Raw genomic sequence first — 19,816 nt, 5'->3', positions numbered from 1 at the left:
TTAAAAAACATAGTTATTTTTGGGTGCCCAATTCAGGACACATTAAAGGGGAGTGATTTTCAGGAAGTGCTGAATACCCACCCTCTGAAAAATCAGTCCCTTTTAAAGGTGTCCCACACACAACTTGAGACACTCATAATTACGAGTGACTTTGGAAAATCTTGGCTGATTAGAAGCCCTTGCTATGAGATTGAAGTTGGCATACACATAAATAAAATTTGCCTAACTGTGAGCAAAGCAATTTTAGATTGGTATCACTCGAATCCCCAGCAACATTAGATAGAAATTAAACAAGCCCAGGCATTTCAGCTTCAACCAAAATACAGACCCTTTCTAAATAGTCAGATCTACCCAACCATTTACTAGGCAACCAGTTCACAAAACATCCTCAAAATATTTGGAAAAGGTTATCTAAGATACTAAAATGTAATCATCTGCCCTCAATAATATCTTTAGTCACAGGAACTCTCAATTATAACCATCAAAAACTTTACGGGCCTTATTCTCATTTATACTAAGGTCGCTATGCATCATTCTGGCATTGCAAAGGTGCTTTAAAGCAAGTGTAAATTACATTTACACTCACTTTAAGGCCCCTTTACACTTTCAGAGTGGTGCAAAGCAGCGTTAGTGTAAATAAGAATCGAGTCCTAGTTGAATCAAATAAATAGAGCTCTATTCGAAGCGATTAATCAAAAGTCAAAAAGAAACTATCAGGTTGAGATTTTCAAAGCTGTGTAGAGGATTAGAACATATCTTCCATTAAGAATGAATTTTTTGATTTACTGTTATATAGCTTATACCATCTCACTTGGGAATACTGGCAAAGTGGTGGATTTTCCAGTCTGTATTAATTTCTAGACTCAGACTGCTTTGAAAATCTCAACCTAATTAATACATTTAATAAATTCTAATGAAAGATGTATCTAACCTCTCTAGACTGCTTATAAAATATTCAGTTGAGATTTTGAAAACAGTCTTGAAATTAACATAAAAATTAATATAGACTTGAAAGCCCAGTATATTGCCAGTATTGCCAAATAAGATGGTACAAGATATATCACAGGATGTTGCTAATGGAAATGGAGAGAATATTTCAAAACTTCAAAGTAAAGGCAGTACAACTATACATTAACCTCCAATTCCAAGTATGCTGCAGGTAAAAACATATAAAAAGGCACAGCATTGACAGTGTATAATTAATAGCCAAGAAAAAAGTCCTGCCAAATGTCTGTCAGCATGTAAGCAAATACTGTGCTACCTTACAAAGCAATGCCACAATCTATGGGGAACCTACCTTGCACAACCTCCCTAGGTCTCTCCTATCCCAGGTGAGTGCCCTACCCACTGGGCTATTGGTTATGCTGGGCACTTGTTCCCTCTCATTTTGACTAGCAGTTCCATCCCGGATCTGAGAAACCGCCAGATGAAATTTTTGTTGAAACTGATACATTGCCGCAAAGTTTCCATTTTGATGAATCAGCGTTTTTCAATTTTAAAAAAATGTCAAAAATTCCCACCTAGCTCTATCTCTAACCTGGGACACTACTCCCCCCCCTCCCCTCCCCTGTGCTGTGGGGATTATGGAGCCTTTTACTGCCTGCATGTTGTACTGGAGGGTGAACATAGTGCCCCGTAAGGAACCAGGAGGTAGTTATAATACTGTATATTCAGAGACTCTTGGCTGCCAGTGGAAATAGAGAAAGTGGGAGAGATCATATCTTTTATTGGATCAACTTTTGTTGGTGAAAGAGAGGGGCTTTTGAGCTTCCACAGTGGAAACATTGGTTGGGTAAGCACAGTTACTAGTAAATTGAAACATATTTACAATAACGAGAGGTAATCAATTATTTTGTTTTAAAGCAGACAGTGAAACTATTTTTGAAAAGTCTTCTAGACAGAAGTAGGATTTTGGTTTGTGGCCTCTGTGTGGCAAGCATTTGCTTCCAGTAATGTACAAAAACCTCACCAGGAGACACTGGCATTCATACAGTGTCGGGTGTTTACATTTCAAAACAAGATCTCTCTTTGTCTCTCCCAGACCCATAAACTAAGCACTGCATTTTGTACAAGAATATCTTCAGATACTGTAACTCCAGCTCCACTTTTTGTCAGCCTCTAAAGGAACTGAAATGGATCTGCTGGAGACCTCATTAATAGATGGTTTGTTTTTAAAGCTTAGATTTTCTTTTAACTACGTATCAGAAACATGTGAAATCAGGAGGAGTTAGGCACCTACATACCTTTGAGGATCTGGGCCCGAGAGGGTTGTCTAAGCAACATGGAGCCAAAATCAGACACTCATCCTTAGAAGCAGTCGCTCCAGGTTAGGGTTGGGGCAGATTACTAAGGCAGCATGGGGAAGCTCATTCCATAATAGTTCTGGGGATAGTTAGCGAATGTCATAGTCCAGGGTTGTCAGTATGACACTGTTCACTCAATTAATTTTTAAAAATATAACTCTAATCATTTTTTAATAAAAGTGTTGCTGGGGTTTAGGGCTATGCTCACATTTTTACTTTCTACAAAAGGTAAAAGATTCCTCTTTTAGCACAGGATGTGATGATTGACCAACTAAAGACCAGGGCTTTGAGAACTTTTTCAAGCTTCAGCTGATGCAATGCACAAAGGTTAATGACGCTGAACAGAGAACAAAATTGGCTGGGTGAGGAGCACCCACACACACCACCTCCAAACCCAGACAACGTAAAATGAAAATACCCTACTACAAAGAATAACTTGTCTCAATACACCCCCCTTGTAACAGTACTGGAGAGTTACTTTAGTTTGAGTGCTGAACTTAATCTTGGTTACTAAGTGGCTGCAGGACAGAACAGAGGTCCCGACTAAAATAAATATTGCAGTGCAGGGGACATTCCTTCAACATGGTATATTACAACAGATGCCATCTCTATCACTGCCAAATCTGCCCTCCACATCTAGTGTCACTTTTTGTCAATGAAAGACTCTTGGGAGACAACAAAGGTGCTCCCACTGTAGCACTTCCCATGCCAAAATTAAAATAACTATTCACTGCTCTGAAAGTTACCCAAATCCACCATTAAGAAAAATAGTTACTGCTAGGAAAGAACACGAAATACACTATGCTTTATGAATTTTTAAAAATGAGAATGTTGAAAAATATCCTGTACTCTTCACAGCAACCTTAATACAATACAGGAGGGAAACAGGAGAACCCAAATTTTAACGGAGGGTGAGATTTTTCTAGAAATTGCCACCAGATTTTATGGAAGTGGGAAAATCAAATAGAAAGAGAAATCTCGCATGAGTGATTTTTAAGGATTTTTTTATTAATACACCTGAAAATTGCACAAGTTCTATATAGAAACTTTGAAGATATTGGTTAGCTGTGTTTGGCACATCTGTATTAATAGAAGTGAAAACAATTAGACCATTTTTGTTAGTAATCAGACATGGCTACATTGTAGGCAGTGTTGTTTTAGATGTGTTGGTCCCAGGATATTAGAGAGAGAAGGTAGCTGAGGTAATATCTGTTATTGGATCAACTTTGGTGAGAGAGACATTGGGGGGAGGGGGAAGAAGAAGCTTGGGGAACGGGGGTTGGTGGGTTATAGATTGTTGTAATAAGATATAAATGCAATAACTCTATTCAGTCCATGATTTTTAGGATCTAGCAAAGTTATACATTTATGGCTTATTAAAAGAATCTATAACCCACTTAATCACCCTCTCCCAAGTTTCCCCCCAGAACTGGAGACGTGTTAACCAGCCACTTCACCTGGAATGGTTCCTTGAAATATGTGTTAACTACTTATGCTAAACGCTCTGTTCCACCTTGGATTTAGCTGCCACACTCTGAAGACCTGAAAAACAGCTCTGTGTGAGCTCGGAAGCTTGTTTCTCTCACCAACAGAAGTTGGTCCAATAAAAGCTATTACCTCACCCATCATGACTAACTATGCACAGAAAAGCAGTTCTGAAGGTAAAAGTTGCTGTTTTTATGTGTCAGAGAACCACCACACTTTAAGAGCATGAATTACATACATCACCACCCTAGAGGGTATGGCCAGGCATGCTGTTTTGAAATGCTGCTAATGCTGCAACTTTTTAGGGAAGGAGAACAATGATGAATATCCAGGTAATCACCCTCTAATATGCAAATATGCCAACAGCTAACTCCTACACTCTTATTCTATTCAAGTACTTCCTTTCTTGGCTCAGGTTTTTTAGAACGTCTTCAAACCTTGTTTTTGTGTATTTGTTAACATGCAGATAGCAGGAAATTCCTTTTGTCTTGGGGAAGCTGGCTTTTCTTCTCACATCTGTCTGTTTGGAGAGGTGGGGACAGGTGGAAGGTCTAGTGCAGAAAACAGGCTGAGAGAAATAAGACATTCAAGTTGTGGATATAGAGGACCATACTTATTGAACAAGGTTGGTGTGTAAATATATTAGTTACACTTTTCTGAGATTATTATTTATTATTTGTATTGTGGTACTGCCTAGGAACTCTTAGGGCATGTCTACACTTACCTCCAGAGCAATCGATCCAGAAGAGGTCGATTTATTGCGTCTAGTGAAGACGTGATAAATCGACCGCCGAGCGCTCTCCCGTCAACTCCAGTACTCCACCGGAGCGAGAGGCGCACATAGGGTCGACGGGGGAGTGTCAGCAGTCGACTTACTGCAGTGAAGACACCGCGGTAAGAAGATCTAAGTACGTATTATTCACGTAGCTGAAGTTGCGTAACTTAGATTGATCTCTCCCCCAGTATAGACCAGGCCTTAGTCATGGACCAGCACGCCATAGTGCTACACACTGTACAACCACACAACAAAGACTGTTTCTGCCTCAAAGCGCTTAGAACCTAGATAATCTCATTTTACTTGTAAGACTTTGCTGCCTATAAGACATTTCAAGAGAGGAAATTCATACAATTTTTTCAAATCAGCAAAATTCAATCTGATGAATTATAATAATCTCTGATTGCATTATCAAGGGTCAGTTGTCAGTTAACAACTGCTGCTTGTTTCTTCTTCTACTACTAATACTGGACCCAATCCTACAAACAGTTATTGGAATTTACAGGTGCATTGTTTTAATTTCCTACCCAACTCCCTCACCCTTCAGTCTATTCTATTGGTATTATAACCATATTTGTTTCATGGGTTGTTAATGCTATTTAACATTCATATATTCCATATATTTTACACATAGCCCACCAACCCTGACAAACTCTCACTGTCTTATTCAAGCATTTTTTTTTCTCAGGGACAATTACCGCCTTGACCACTGTACCCATGTTACACTTCTTCCTTTTGCTTCTGTGTCACATAGGCCCTGATCTTGCAACCACGTACTCATGTGTATAATTTCACTCACATGAATAGTCCCATTGGAGCTTGACTTCAGTGGGAGCAGGATTGGGGCCAAGGGCCTATTATCCACCTCTTTACTTGATATACTGCAACGTCTCTAGGGTCCAATCCTGCTCCTACTGAAATCACTGGGAGTTTTGTCATTGAGTTCAATGGAAGCTCAAGCAGGCCCTACATAGACAAACAAAACAGGGTGTCACATGGTGAGGCAGAGTGGTGCTTCTCTTTTAATAAGAGTAACACCAGTTTGAAGAACTAGAATAGAAAGTAACAACTCAAACTGAAAAAAAAAAAAACTGAACAAGGAAGAAATGAATCTCCCTCATTCCCCTTGATTGCTGCTCTAGAAGTTTCAGGGGCCGTTCCTCTTCTTTTTCTAGTAGGCACATGAAGAAATGCTGCTTGAGCAACTTTGAAAACAGACTGAAAATTTTATTGCTGACTCTGCCCACAATCAAATAGCACACTTTTAATGTTGATTTTACAACAGACACAGAGTTTTACTGAATAATATGGACACTTTCACCCAGAACGGTAACATCTACTCCAAAGGCTATTACAATGGACAGTGCAGCAGATCACAAAATATTAGATTTACCTGCTCTACAAAATAAAATAAATAAAAAAATAAATACAAATTTTAAAAAATCATCACTGTCCAAAAGCCAAATGGTATTCTAGAATACTTTAAAGTATACATGATCCTTAAAATGGTGGTGTGATGGAATGAAGCTCTGTAGCCCAGGGACAGACAAAAAGATGAAATTGTGGACATGTCAAGGTACCCTAGCAGCATTTAGTTTGGAGGTAGAGCTAGAGTTCAAATTAACAAGGAGAGGTCAGTTGGAGGAAGACATAGCTGGAAATAGTTATTTGCTCACAACTCAAGTGAGGTCATGGAAGTATTTGGAGACTGGCCTCTGAAAGTGAATTCCTGGAAAGAGGAATGAAGGTCTACTATCAGAAGATGTTCTCCTGATATGTAAGAAGGACAAAAGATAGATGAATCAGATTACCTGGGGACACTCTTAACATAGTGCATGTATAGCTGAAGTGAAGAATGAATTACTAGGACCATTTTTGGTGTCGGGAAGTAACCCCCCTCCCCAGGTAAGATTGGCAAAGACCCTGGGGATTTTTCATCTTCCTCTGCAGCATGGGTCACAGGTCACTTGCAGATTTAAACTAATGTAAATGGTGGATTCTCTGTAACTTGAGCTCTTTAAATCATGATTTGAGGGCCAGAGGTTAGGGGTCTATTACAGGACTGAGTGGGTGAGGTTCTGTGGCCTGCAATGTGGAGGAGTTCAGACTAGATGATCATGATGGTTCCTCCCTTTAGGGTCTGTGAGACCATGTTAACTGCATCTTTCATATTTAATATTAGCTTTCATGTTATATTGTGTATATGTTACTGCCTGTTCTGTTGTGCGCGTAGCTTTTCTTCAAAATCTTTCCCCAGGTTCTTTAAGCTTTTGTTATAAAATAAAATGTATCTGTTCTTTTACCCTGTCTATGTGACTGGTTATATTTCTTTACTAGGAAATGTAGAAGGGACCTTAAAACTTTCATCTGCCTTCAAAAATACGCTATGATTAAACAATGCATATGGAGGATCACCATGTTTCCACCGTGCCATGACTAGCTACCAAAGTGGAGAATGGCAGCCTAAACTATTACAATAATCTCTGAAGAAAAGCCTTGTTACTGATGGTTTCTGTTAGCCAGGAGACATCTGAGACAGGCGTTAGGGCTGAGGAGAACTACGGCGACCTGATTAATCTGTACTATTGGCTAAAGCCCTTGCAAGTTAAAGCTGCTGAAAAGCAACTGAAACATACTGGGTAAAATCCTGGCCCCCACTGAAGTTGATGGGAGCTTTGCCCCACTTCTTGAACTGTGCCCCAGTGAGTGGGCTAGACTGTGCAATCTTTACTCACTTCAGCAAGTACTTACACAAGGGGCCCCTCTGGAGTCTAATCTCATATGGAGGAGAAGGTGACCTAGAAGATTCCACAATGGAGACTTTGTCTCTCATTTCCATGCTACAGTTGGGCATGTCTACACTATAGTTCTAAGTCGGCCTATGTAATTACTGCGGTGGCTGATGTCCACACTGCCCTCCTTCAGTTGGTGGTGCGCATCCTCACCAGGAGCTCTTCCACTGACTGAACAAGGGCAGTGTGGGGGGTTGAGAGCCAGAGCTCTCTGCTGGGAGCCCAGCTGCGCCCCCAGCTATCAGCTCCCCACTCCCAGCCAGGAGTGGGGGTATGGGGCAGCTGCCCAGACTTCTCAGCTCCCTGAGTGGGGAGCCTCTGGGCACCAGTCCAGCTGAGAGTGGGGAGCTGAGGGCAGCCGGGCTTTAGCTGTCTGGCTTTCTTGTCAAAAGAAATTGACAAGACAGCCAACAGCCAATGTAAGTAAGGCAGCGTCTACACAGACACTGCGTTGCCCTAACTACACTGACCTAAGCCCTACGCCTCTTGTGGAGATGGAGTTATTGTCAGAGTAGTAGGGCGCTTACATCAGCGGGACAAGGCTGTAGTGTGTACACTGACATAATTAGGTTGATTTAAGCTGCCTTATGTCGACTTAACTGTGTAGTGTAGACCAGGCCTAAGTTACACATGGTGCATAGAACAAAGTCCAAATAAATTAGCAGTTAGAAATGTTTTTGAGAATTAAATTACAGCTATAATGTAAAATGTAAATAGGTTTATTTTTTCCTTCAAGTTTTCTACAGAGTTTGGATACATTTTACGTCATGCAGCAATGATTGTGTGGCACTCCGACATTAACTAATTGTGCTGTATTTATACATGTACATTGCCTAAAAATCCTGCATATAGGGGAAGTTATCAACTGCCTCTTACTCCAGTCTTGGAAGTGGCTACAGTCCTAAAGGTATGATCACTGAATACAGTAATATAAGTTCTCCAAGTATTTATTTTGGCTTTTACCAGTGGAAACTGCATTAACAGTGAAAACAAAATGACATGTTCATATGATGGGTGTGGACATCACGAGATCGGTAGATGCCTGGTGTAAGAAGTTGGGAAATAGTAGTGTCTGCTTCTCCTCTCTCCCTCTCCCGGAGTGCTTAGAGACATGTCCAGAAACAACAGGAACGTGTAAGAATTTTGGCAAATTTTGCTTTAAACTGTGCAAAATTTCTCTGAATTTTTTCTTTTGTATTATTGTATTCAAACAGCAGATATTACTGGTAAGGCACAAGGAGAGTCCCTTACAAATATTTATTAAAGGGAAGAGTCTCAAAAGTGCCTAAGAGACTTAAGAGCACAAGTGCCACTTGCTTTTGATGGGACTTGTGCTCTGAACTTATTTAGCCAGCTTTGCAAATCCCGCCCTAACTTATTAAACTAATTGGCAGCTAAGTGGAACAATATCACAGTTTATGAAAGCAAAATTCTGGAAAATGCTATTGACAATTCTGCAAACATCTGCTTACTTCAGCAGGGTACAGAATACTCTCTAAGTAAACATGACACATATTGCTTTATAAACTGCCAAAAAACCCTCCAAAAGTTACAATGCTGTGGAAATCAGAATATCCTCCTTCGTATACAACAGTGAAAGATCTCCCATTATAAAATAAAAACATTTTATTCTTTTACTTGCCTTTCAAAGTATTTTCACAAAGACTCTTTCATAAACACTTCAATATGTGAATTCAGAGAACCCAGTTTTTAAATACAAGCTACTTAGCAGGATGTCCTTGGATCCTCTGAGCTGACACGTAAATGCTTCTTTTATTTGTCGACCATCTAGCTGGAGGAAATTAAGAAATCCATGTTTAAAAATTAACCCTAGAGATATATAAAATATGTAGCTCCTTTCCATTGTATTCTATTCATTGATGTATATTACACCACATTTGCCTTCTGTTCTGTGATCATATAATTAAGGATCTTATCATAACATATACACAGAAGGAGATGGAGATGAGGTTATTGAGAAAAGCTTAATTCTGAACAGCCTGACTTTTGTGCACTAAAAATCTCACATATAAAACGCTACATTTCAAATTTAAACAATACAGAGGACAAAATCCTGTAGTCTTAGTAAGGTCCTAATAGTAAAGACAACCCTTACGTATGCAAGAGATCCTCTCTGATGGGGGAAGTCTACTCATCTATGGTTTACTTGCACGAGTACAGGTCTGCTAGGTCACGTACTGAGAGAAGATTTCAGGATGTGTCCCATGTGTTGATGGGAGAAGGAGGGAGGTTGTACTTCATGTCAGAAAATAAGAAATTTTATAAAAACAAGGAGGAAGTCTTTTTTAAAAAGCCATTAGACTTTTAAAAAACATTTGAAATGAAGACAAGCACAAATTAAAAATAACAGGAAAAAATGAGAGAGAGGGAGGCCCCCCATCTTTACTATAGAAGCCTCAGAGTTTAAAGTTTACTTGTCTTGAAGCCAGTTCTCAGCATCTGGGTCTAGCAACAGCAGCTCTTATAGAAGTTCTTTGTGCCACCCACACAAGTTTTCAATATGTTATGAATCAGTTACAAATAAATATAAGCAGCTAATGAATTAGGACCAAATTCATCTCCACGGAAGACAGGAGTTATACTGGGATGAAGGCGGCCCAATCCTGCAATTCATTGTGTGTCTGCGGCGCCCATGCAACACATTGCAGAATCAGAATCATAGTGCAGCCTGGGCAAAAATACCCCCCAATTACAGAGTCTAATGTGGCTAGCAAGCGAGGCTCACTGCACCAATCTCTGCCCTGTGGGGTTTTCCAGTTAGTTGTGCTTCAGAGACTGGATCACTCTGTCTCTGACAGAAGACCTACGAGCTAGATACCTAACATGATGTTTAGCTTCCAGTCTACGGCTCAAGTCAGCCAAGAAATAGTAAAGAACAGTCTCTAGGCCCAAATAAGAAAAGATCCTCACCCCTTTTGAATTCCCATCCTAAGGTGGGGAGAGGAAGCAACAGCTGAAATGAACTTAAGCATTGCAGCAAGTGGGGGAATAAGTGAGCTGTGTGAATGGTTCAGGTTTAGTTCATGGGATGGCTCTAACCTATCCTTACCCATGAACATCTCCTTTTATATCAAAGAGAAAACCATTTTAATTCTACTCAGAAGTCAATGGTCCAAAGTCAAGTCTAGTATAAAAGGGTGCAAGCTTCATTTAAGCCAATGGCATTCAAACCTGCTTACCCAAAGACTGAATTGAACCCAATGTTGCTATGGTCCATAAATGATAAAAACAATGAATGAGAAGGTTAAGACAGAAAATCAGGGAAAGAGAAACATACAAAAAGGGTGGGGGAGAAAAGGAAGTGAAATACTAGCTAAAACATGCTATCTTAATCATGTTATATTTTCCTTTTAGTATCAGTTGGCTGGCCTCCCAGAGCAACTAAAACTAAAAAAAAAAAAAACACAATAAGCCAAAGACATTTTAAATTAGAGGAGTCTGAGTTCTCAATCAACATTACCTGCCTGGAGAGACGTTTCTGCATTATTTTTCAAGTTTTGCTTTTATGAGCCGTTGTAATTTTGCTAAGTTTAAAAGCATGTCCATTCTAAAATGAATATCATGGAAAATAATCAAGTTCATTCCAGGAACTGTAAGACTTGTGGACTTAATGACTCAAAAAGCATGTGCTTTAAGAGTTAATGCATGTGTCTTGCTCTCTCATCTATATTTTAGTCATCTTTACACCAAAGATGTTTGATCAGCTTGAAATTAATGGTATGCTCTTAACCAAACGAGCTTTTCATCCGTTGTGTGTTTGTTCATCAGTCAAAAAGTCTTAAAACAACAAGCTTCCTTTTTTAAACAGAAATTACTCTGGTTTTCAAGAAGAAGTGTCCATGGGAATCCCATATAAATGACAATACTTCCAAGAAATGTCTGCTTAAAAATTTACATCCAGGGATTGAATAATTAAATTACTGTTTATAAAATGCCGGGAACCCCGCCTAGGTGCTATGCTTTTTTCAGTTGGAACCTAAAGAAGAAGCTACACTCCGAAATTTGGTTCTGAATCATTCCCTTCTTTTGAAAAATCCACAGGAAGGGATAAGATTGAAATGCTGAGATTGTCTGGTGAGCAGCTGGGTATTGCATTTGAAGGGCCTGATCCAAAGCCCACTGAAGCCAATAGTAGGCTTTCCACTGACTTCACTTGACACTGGATCAAGCTGAAAAAAACCAGTGCCAAGCAGAAGGACCCTCTTTCTTCTGCATTGCCTACCTGCCTGCAGATATTATGTTTTAATAGTCCCTGTAGCATGTCAACTTTCTTCCCAGTTAGTTTTGGGTAGAAAATGTATACATTAGTCTGCTCTAAGATTTGAGAACAGCATCAAACAAAGTTACCCCCGCGTACTGAATTTTCAGAAGCAGGTACATTAATTCCATGTCTATATCCCATATGTATGTACATACAACCAAGTATATGACCTTGTAAGAGGGACTAGTTATCTTAGTTCCCACTGGCATACAAATAGGGAATTTGTTTATACGGTTTCAGTAGACAGCTTTTTAAAATGTTGCTCTATACATAAATTAGGTTCAGTTTCTAAATCCATTTCTAAATCCATTTTCATTGAATGCATGCTCCTTTTCATGGCTTATCCTTGACACTATGAAACACCTCCACTTGACTCCAGTAATGGCTTGTTTCTGATCACAGCAAGAAAATTCTCATCAAAAGGTGAAAGTTAACTCAAAGCCTCGTGTCCGGAAAATAGTCCCCAGGAAATAGATTAAGCAGAAAATCTATTTGGTAGCAAGGTACAAGACATTCAAGGCGAAGGCTCAGGTGTATAAAATTCAGCACTCTGCATCACCAGAAATAACTAAAGGGGAAAATCCACCTATACCTCATTAGCTTTTATACCCTTCATTTAAGCTGGCCATATTTCCCATTGCAGACTAGAAAATGAGAAGTGTCAAAACACCCAGCTGTTCAGAGTCATGGGAGGAGGTAAAGCAAAAATACCTTCCTATCATCTGGCTATCCAGCAATCCTGGGCAGATGTCTCCTTGAGTCAGTGAAGCCCATAGAATGGGCAGTAAAGGGGCAGGAAAACGCTCAAAGACATCTCATGGACAGGGCTGCCCAGAGGATTCAGGGGGCCTGGGGCAAAACAATTTCGGGGACCCCTTCCATTAAAAAAAAGTTGCAATACTACAGAATACTATATTCTCGTGGGGGCCCCTGCAGGGCCCAAGGCAAATTGCCCCACTTGCCCCCCTCCCCCACCCCCGGGCGGCCCTGCTCATGGAGTTTCCTGTCCATTGTTCCCTCAGGGAGAATAGTCAGTGGTTTCACAGATTGGAGGGGTGAGACCTCCCAACTCTACAAATCCTGGGGATCCACAGAGAAGGGCACCCCCAGATCTGTGGAGTAAGGAGCCATCCATGTGGACAGTATGACTCCAAGCTGCCATTCTGGCCCATGCTTCCTGCACCAGCATTGCTTCAATATGAATCATACTGCCATTGGCTGGGCCCATCTGTAGCTGCTCAGTACTGACCGGGGAGGAAACTCAGAGGTAACTAAGACATAGCTATATTAATTCCCTTCTGTATTTCTTCAAAGTCCCCTTCCTCTCCTCACCCCAAAAGTGCATGCAGTGCCTTCTGCATAAAGCCCCTGTAGAGCGCCATCCACAGAATGCGAGGAAAGGAAGATAGGTTTTGGTCTATCATGTATCCATTTGATGGACCAGGAGGGAAAAAGACAGCAGTCCCTGAAATATTCTGATAGAGTAGAGAGAGCACTGATACTACACTCAGATATTTTGGATTTGACAAAGATTAACACAAGTGAAGGTGGTAATTTTGCTCTGTGATTCAGTTTTGGTTGATGAACCAGGAGAACTTGCTAAGCCTGTGACAGTGGAATCAACAGGAGTGGCCACGGACAAATTTACCTCTTCTGGATGTATGTTCTGTTTTCATTAGTTTTGACATTTTAGAGACCAATCTACATTACGGATGGTATTTGCCAGTGGCTAGATTAAAGTTTACTAAAATAACAAATCAAATAGAAAAATGGTAATTTCTACAGTTGTATGGGCTGCTTTTTTGTGATTAGTTTTGATTAAAGCGGAACAAAACTTCAGATATATTTTGGCTTTGATTAAATCTACTTAGTTGAACTTATCACTTTAGCAAAACTCAGCACTGAGTTTTGCCCACTTTGGTGGAATTTCAAAAATATATTCCATATTAACCAGTTTACCCATCTGGATAAGAAAACCATGCTACCAGGACTCTCTCAAGTCTATGCCTAATTCACTTGACCATACTGCCCCCCATGCAATCCACATCTTCTCTGAATCTCAGTTTCCCAGCTTCACAGGATAGTACTAATACCACTCAGTTACCTACAGGCCAAATCCTGCTTGACTGACTTAGTTTTCATTGACTTCAACTGGAGTTGTGAATACTCATCAACTATAAAAATCAGGCCATTCATTCGGATACCTAACTTTAAACATCCAAGTTTGAAACTTTTGTCCTAAACTGACTTCTTTGGGAAGCACTGTGACCTAATAAATTTGGCATAGGATTGGGAGTCAGAAGACCTGGGTTCTAAACTTGTTTCCAAAACTGATTTGCTGTGTGACTTGTGCAGGTCAGTTACAGCCTCAAAATTGCAGTTTCCTCATCTATAAAAATAAGATAATGATACCTACCTTCTATAGAACATTTGTGAAATGCTACCTAAGTACAAAGCATTAAGGTCAATTAGTGGTAGATGTGGGAATGGAACTCAGGAACTCCTGCCTCCTAATCCTATATTCAAGGCGCAGTCGGTGCAGCAGATTCTTTTTCAAAAAATTCACAACTGTGTATTTTTGTGGGAAATTGATATTTTTTGTAAGCTCCTAGATAAAATTATGTGCAAATTATTTTTAATTATCTAAATTTCAAGTCCTTCCATTTATTTCAATGGGTATTGGTTCAGACCCTATATGTATATAAATGTACATACATACAAACAAAATCTTTCACTACATGTTCTTAAGTGAGTTAGAGTTTGTTTTATATACAGTACGTCAAGAAAAATGTTTTGGTCAAACTGTGCTCTGGGAAATAACTGAGCAGGGCCCCGAGGTTCCTGTGATTAAGTTAACTTGTGGGAACGGGTAACCCACAAGTTCCTCACTGAAGTCAGTTAGGAAACTAATGGATTTCCCATTCCTGCGTTGTGGGACTGTTTCCTTTTTTAAAGCTGTCAACCTTACACACAATGTTCTGTTTACATTACATCTTACACTGGCTAGGTATGTTTTGAAGCTTTTCAAATAGTACCATAAAAGAACAAATGTAAGAGATTAAATTTAAAAAGAGTATTGACAAAGAACTGATAGCTCTGTCGGAGATGCACACATATGGCAGTACTAATACAATACAAGAAGATCCAAGTAATAGTGGAACTAGTTTGACGTTACTGAATTCCTAGTCCTTTTTATTTATAACATGGCAAATATCGGTGAACGTCAAATCCTGCAGCCCTTACTCAGGCAAACACCCAGTGAAATCAATGGGCATACCTAAGTAAGGTCTGCAGGATCAAAGGGACCATAGAGTGATCTGGATCTGTCCTATAATATTTTAAGAGACCGCTTGTTCAGTGCAAGAATAACATCCCTCATCATTTCTGAAAAGGACATTAAATTCTAAACTCCACAGGTTGCTCATTAAATTTTATAGTGATTTTTGGATGTCCCTGGGATTTTGCCTCAGTGAGGAATATATGGCCCATACTGAGATTTATTACATAGGAACTGTTTTCATTTTAACAGCTCTACTCTTTTATCCATTCAGTTTTCTATTTCTTGAAACCTTTTGGCCCACCTGAAATTTATTCCATTAGGGCTATCCATCTAAAGAAGGCTTCACTGCATTTTTGTAAGTTTCCTTTGCCATACAGAATTTAGCAGTCGGAAACAGATTTTTGACAGAGCAAAGATCTCTTGACAGAGAACTGTTTTAATCACATTTAGAAAGAGGGAAAAAATGAAATGATCTTCTCTAAGTTTAAATAAAATTGGCTCAACTTTAGCTGTGTTTTGCATCAAAGCAGCATGAATTCTGACCTCACAGCAAACAATAAAAGTGCTATTCTATCATCAGCCTGTTGAAATGATATGCACAACATAATGAACTGCTTGCATATTAAAGGCATGCTTTCTAAGAAGCTTGACCATTGTTCAGTTATTTGTTCCTCAAATACCTACTGGACACACTCCTGCTTCAGTTTCATTGTTTATTATTTTTTTTAAATCACCTGCCACTCTGCAAGTTGACAGCAGATTAATTCCACACCAAAATGTCTGGGTTTTAAAATTCTTTTTATAGTAGTTAACAAATGGGAGTATCAGCCATTCAGCCATGGTTGGTGTGTGGTCTTTATAGCCTTATTTTATAGACAATTTATTAAATTAGCTTGCGTAAACTACATTTCACCAAAAATGTGTCCATTTGTCCATTGTTCAGCACAATGGGTCATTCTGGCAATGTACTAAGATTAATGCATGTAAAAAAAGATAAAACGGACTCCCACAACTCCCCCCATAGATCTCTATATGGAAAGGAATCTTTTGATAAAGAAGGGGGAGCTTAGCTACCTCTGGGGTACTGTATTTCTACTTTTATCCCTCTCCCTTTTTGAGCACATGGACATCTATGCAGAGTCTGTGGTCCGTTGGATAAAGGCAGGGGAGACTGGGTGGGCACGGGGAACAGGAGGGGTGGGTTGGCTGTGGGGATGTACCCGGTCTCTCTCCCCTCTGGGAGAATCTCTGAAGATGATAATGCAGTATCCGACTGTATTATTTCTACAGAGCTTGGGGTTTCTGGGTCGAGAAGCAGCAGCTCCAGACAATCCCTGTAGCAAGCCTGCAATCAGAGCTAGCACTGGTATGTCTCCTGGAGTTGGGAATCACACCAACAGCTTGATGTGCAGACATGCCCAGAGTCATGGAGATCAGAATAATTATGCACGTCATTATATGCATGTGGTATGAAACTGTTGGGGGTTGGCTATTAAATATATTTTTAAAAATAATGCAACCATGAAACTGGGAACCAGGAATTCTGAGTGAGATCCTCACCTCCAATCCAGCAACTTTATGCTGGGCAGAAGGGACTATAAAATCCCCAGTTCTGGCTAGAGTATTCTCCCAACACAGCCACTAACACAGACAGCTACCTTCCGAGGATCCCCTCACAAGTCTTGGTGTAGGGGGCATACTGGGTGTGTAGTTGGGAGCCAGAGGAATGTGCTAGGGGGCTGGATATGTTGCAGAGATTCTGGGTAGCCCTAAGGCCCATACATCAGGCAAGTGAGACTGTTGTGACTTAGGCCCCAGGAATGTCTAAATTAAGCTGGGGGCCTCTCCAGCCCCTGGAGCAACTCAGCATTCAAAAGGCATTAAGGTGCTTGAAGCCACTTTAGTTTCTCCCCTCCAGCTAAAGTTCTGTGCTGCTCCTGTTAGAGGGATAGCAGAGAATTTCACCTTCTGAGTTCATTTTCCAGCTGTCTCACTGTGCGACCTTGGTCAAATCACTTAGGCTACGTCTACACTAGAAACTTCAAAGCGCTGCCGCGGGAGTGCTCCCGCGGCAGCACTTTGAAGTGTGAGTGTGGTCACACATGAGCGCTGGGAGAGAGCTCTCCAAGCGCTCCTGGTAATCCACCTCCACGAGGGGAATAGCTCTGAGTGCTGGGAGCATGGCTCCCAGTGCTCAGAGCCTGTCCACACTCGTGTTTTAAAGTGCTCCAACTTGCTGATTTTTCACCCCCCTGAGCCAGCAAGTTGGAGCGCTATAAAATGTAAGTATAGACACTATCTACGCCGATGGGAAGGATTCTCCTGTTGGTGTAGGTAATCCACCCCCACTCCCCCCCCCCCCCCAGAGGCAGTAGCTTGACCAACAAAAGAATTCTTCCATTAACCTAGTGCTGTATACGCTGGGAGATAGGTGAGCTTAACTATGCCACTCAGAGGTGTGGACTTTTTACAACCCTGAGTGACATAGTTAAGCTAACTTAATTTTCTAGTGTAGACCAGGCCTTAACCATTGTTCACCCATCTGTAAAATGGGGGTAATAGTTATCTAGACCACAGAAGAGCCAGGAGATTTAATTAATTTATGTCTTTAAAGTACTTTGAAATCTTTGGATGAAGAATGCTATAGGAAGTGCAAAGCAGTACTATTAATATGTACTCATTAGAAAGTCTCATCTTTATAGGGGAAATATTGATCACAACAGTAAGGCTATTCCCTAGGTCTTTTAAAAAAGTCTCCCTAAGTCTTTAACTTTCAGCAGAAATAGGCAGAGGAGACCTCAGTTTAATGTCTCATCTAAACAATCGCTTATGTATCAAAATAAAGTTCCAGTCATAAGATTTTTTTAAGATAGTTACTAATATAATGCTCTAGATGACCAAAATGCTGAACAAACATTACTTGGTTAATCATGAAATACTAAAACAAATGCCACGTAACAGGTATGGCATAATTGTTGCAATCGCATGAATCAACTGCCGAGTTCAGGCAAGAAAATTAAAGTATCTTTTAACATATTCATTTTCCCTTTGGGAATTTTTCATACAATTTTAAGAAGTCTTTAAATTTGAATTGGTTGCTACATCAGGAAGAAAAGTGAATGTAACTTTATCTTATTTTCAAATTTCATGTATCTAAAATGTTTCTTTCAAATACACCATTTTAAAAATATTCATGTTCAGTGCAGTTAGCAATAAACTCAAAGGCAGAAATATAAAACTATTTAGAAGCACCAATAGAAAAAATACCTATTTTTTAAAAATACTTTGAAAAAATATTTAGCATTTATCTTCAAAGCATTTTGTAATCATCACAGTACCACATGCAGGAGTAGGCAAGTATTATCCCAATTTTACACAAACTATGAGATATGCAAATAATATTTTGGTGTGTTAAAAGGGCTAAAGAATCTGCAGTCCTAGACTTATATTACTAATAAATCCTAATATCACTGACCAAAAATGAAAACGCGATAGATAAAATCACTTTGATATATTCCAGTTTCTGATCATATGTTGCGGTCATTGTTTGTCATCTAAATAACCCTATTGATAGTTAAAAGGTAGGTTAGCAGCTTGATCCTGCAATTAGCTGAGCAGAATCAACACCTTTTCTAAGGATTTCCCTTAAGGTGTTAAGACTGCAGTACCTGTGGTCAATGGAACAAATGGGCCCAGAGCACTTATTAGTAGTCCCTGGAAAGCGGATAGGTCACAGTTACCAGCTGTCCTTGCTTTCAGATGTTTCTCCAGATGTCCAGGATCCTAATTACAAAGAAGCTGGAAAAAGGCAGACAGTATGATTAACTATTTTTCAAAAATGACAACAGACATAGCCTGAAAGATGCTAAAATACATACTCCCCTAGTATTACTTTTCCATTGTTGCGGTTACCACAGGGATGTGTAAGGCGATCATGAAAAGGAGGGGAGGAAGCCCACAAAACGCGTATTAAGAAATGACCCACACTATGGAAACATTTTGAGAACCCCTGTATTATAACCGATGGAGCTTGGATTATGGAAAGTTGTTAGTACTGCTTTAGGCACAGATCGTGCCTGGCCCTAATGCAGCTAGACAGGTGATTAAGAACCCCACCTGCTGGGGGACCTCCCCATTTCTTCATTTGAGCGTGCAGGTGGGGGAGAAGAGACTGCACGCTCAGTATTACTTCTGCCACCAGAGTGAAAGTATGCTACAGACAGGAAGAAAAGCTATAGCCACTTTCTCTCCACTAGGAACCCAGGGGGAAACAGGGGAGGCATTGTGACTCTGAGTTACAGTTCTTCCCTGGGACGGTGCAGCTATGTCATATTTAGGGCACCGAGCAAAGATTCAGTGTATAGCACCACTGAAATTCCTCTCACAGAAACAGAAGAAGATTTTTACCTAATTTTCTTACCTAGTCTATATGTCGTGGCTATCGACTGCTCCTCTGAAAGCATAGATTTAATACATGCCATCTTTCCGGGAAGTAACAGACAACATTCTCTGTATTACGCTACCAGTCTTTTAAGTTAGAATGCCAAAGAATTTTACGAAAGGCAAAACTATGTAGGTCTCAAACTAAAGTCTTCTACTAATATGCAAGCCACACGCAAGGTAAAGCGAGTGAATGGGACACACAGAGAGGGAGAGATGTGAAGGAGAGTTACTGGTTAAAGAGATTTCTCAAGCTAAAACTGTACCCTTTTCTTTATTATAATAATTGGGTTAGAGAGAATGAAAATATTTTGAAAAGTAAATTACCAAAACCACATCTAAATGTTGTATTTTGAAAGGGGCATTGTCAGCTTTATGTCTAGTGAATTTACAAAATTAAGCTAAAAGTTGTATTAGTGCAATATCTACTAGTTTTGTGGGTTTAGTTACATTTTCTTA

The 19,816-nt window shown here is 39.9% G+C and overlaps 1 long non-coding RNA gene across 6 annotated transcripts in view; it reads right to left on the bottom strand.

The window, feature by feature from the left end:
* The window catches only part of LOC101945653 (uncharacterized), a 100,894-nt gene that overhangs the window by 71,473 nt on the left and 9,605 nt on the right, over positions 1-19,816 (bottom strand). For 4 of the 6 annotated variants that reach the window (XR_010588692.1, XR_010588686.1, XR_010588682.1 and 1 more), the window contains exon 2: positions 18,586-18,715. The exons of 1 other annotated variant lie outside the window; for it this stretch is intronic. This is a non-coding gene — a long non-coding RNA (uncharacterized LOC101945653). Of the gene's footprint in view, positions 1-18,585; positions 18,716-19,337; positions 19,610-19,816 lie in introns of those variants that run through there. One more of the 6 variants, XR_010588684.1, reaches the window with a different exon arrangement.

This window comes from Chrysemys picta, chromosome 6 (assembly GCF_011386835.1).
Source record: "Chrysemys picta bellii isolate R12L10 chromosome 6, ASM1138683v2, whole genome shotgun sequence".
NCBI classification, from domain to species: Eukaryota; Metazoa; Chordata; order Testudines; family Emydidae; genus Chrysemys; species Chrysemys picta.
Note: the sequence above shows the minus strand (reverse complement) of the source record. Positions and strands in the feature narration are given on the sequence as shown.